General features: G+C 69.8%; 1 protein-coding gene across 1 annotated transcript in view; it reads left to right on the top strand.

Annotated features, from left to right (window-relative positions):
* The first annotated feature begins 1,321 nt into the window (after window positions 1–1,321).
* CASKIN1 (CASK interacting protein 1) overlaps window positions 1,322–1,566 on the top strand; it is a 14,613-nt gene continuing 14,368 nt past the window's right edge. Inside the window, exon 1 of the mRNA XM_026086053.1 lies at window positions 1,322–1,380. The gene's annotated coding sequence lies outside the window, so the exon portion shown is untranslated. The remainder of the gene's footprint in view (window positions 1,381–1,566) is intronic.

Below are 1,566 nucleotides of genomic sequence, written 5' to 3' on the forward strand. Positions count from 1 at the left end.
CCACCCGGCTCCGGGGGTCGTCGTTGTGCCTCTGCCAGCCCTTCGGCCTCCTTCCTCCTCCTCCTCCTCCTCCTCCTCCAGGGATGTGGGCTGTGGGGTTGCCATGGCAATTGCCGGATGCGTGCAAGGATGCAGGGCCAGATCTGGGCAAGCCGCGGGGTGCGCGGGGCTCGCCGTGGGGCCACCCCGTGCTGCCGCCGTTCCCCTCCTCCTTGCTCCGGCGCGCGAGGACGAGCGCTTTATCTGAAAAGCCCGAGCGGCGCTTGTGGGCAAACGGCATGGAGATCTGGCTCCGTCCCTCCTCCCGGTGCTAACTGGATCGCGCCGAGGCGTTTGGCTTCCCCGCGTGGCGGGAGCCGGGCGGGATGCACCGCTGCGGGAGCCGGGCTGCGCGTGGGAGGACGCGGCTGGGTGCATGTGCCGTGCCGGGCCCCTCGCTTGCTGCGCGCCCTCGCGCTCCCGTTAGTGCTGCCGCCTGCCCCGGGGCCCGGATTCACCCCGGCTCAGCTCCGGCCTCGAGCCCAGCCGAGGCGCGTGGCAGCGCGGCCGAGCCACCGTCCCAGGCAGCTGCAGCAGCAGCAGCAGCGATGCTGCTTCTCCCTTTTCCAGCCCGTTTCCCTTCGGGTTCCTCATCGCCGAGTGCAGCAAGCCCAGGCCACGCGTGGGAACCAGCGCCATCGCTGATGGGCCACCCGAGTCGGGAAACCCCACGCCACGTCCGGGGCTGAGCAGGGCGTTATTTGGGGCGTTATTCGGGGCCGGCTCTCGGGCAGGGTGAGCAGGGCGCTGGTCCCGAACAGAGCTGGGAGCTTTGAGCATCTCAGTGCCTGGCCCCTGCCGCTGCCCCGGCACTACCTCGGGGCGTGTTGCAGGAGGGCTTTCCTTCCCCTTTCCCCTCCCTTTTCCCCTTCTCCCCTGCTCCCCTTTTCCCCCGAGGCCGTTGGTGCCTGCGGCCACTGGAGCCGCTGCTGCGCAGCTGTGCCCAGGGCTTGCGGGACGGAGCAGCCCAGCGGAGCGCTCTGCCCACGGCGCCACCGCCTGCAGCCCTGCTCCGGCCCGGCCGCTCTGCCGCGCTCTTGCTCCCAGAGTCCGGCCCCTGCCATTGCTCAGGGTGGGCTTTTTGCTGGCAGACCGGGACGTTAGCCCGTGTGGTCGGAGAGGACGAGCCCTGCTGCCTCCATCCCGCCAGGCGGGGTGGTGGGAGCCATGCCGGCACCCGCAGGAGGGTCCCGGACGTGTCTGAGCACAAGGCAGCGGATCCTGGMGCTGCCCCTCCGTCCCGCATCTGTCTCCTCCTTAACGCACTTTCCCCTTTCCCTCTCTCCCAGAGCTCCTCGGATCAGCAAAGAAAGTCAACGTCAACTTCCAAGACACTGACGGGTGAGTAGGAGCCCTGCTCCCGAGTGCCTCTGCCGTGGGGCGCGTTTGCCGTGGGGCGCAGTGAGCAGGGGTGCGCGTGCCCTGGTGGAGCGTGTGCCGCTGGGCGCTTCTGTAGCGGCATGCAGCGAGCAGGGACGTGCGTGCCATCGGTTGCGTGTGCCGAGGCGTGCAGCGAGCAGGGACGTG

The sequence above is a fragment of the Apteryx rowi genome, unplaced genomic scaffold (assembly GCF_003343035.1).
Source record: "Apteryx rowi isolate R43461 unplaced genomic scaffold, aptRow1 scaffold_119, whole genome shotgun sequence".
Taxonomy (NCBI): domain Eukaryota; kingdom Metazoa; phylum Chordata; class Aves; order Apterygiformes; family Apterygidae; genus Apteryx; species Apteryx rowi.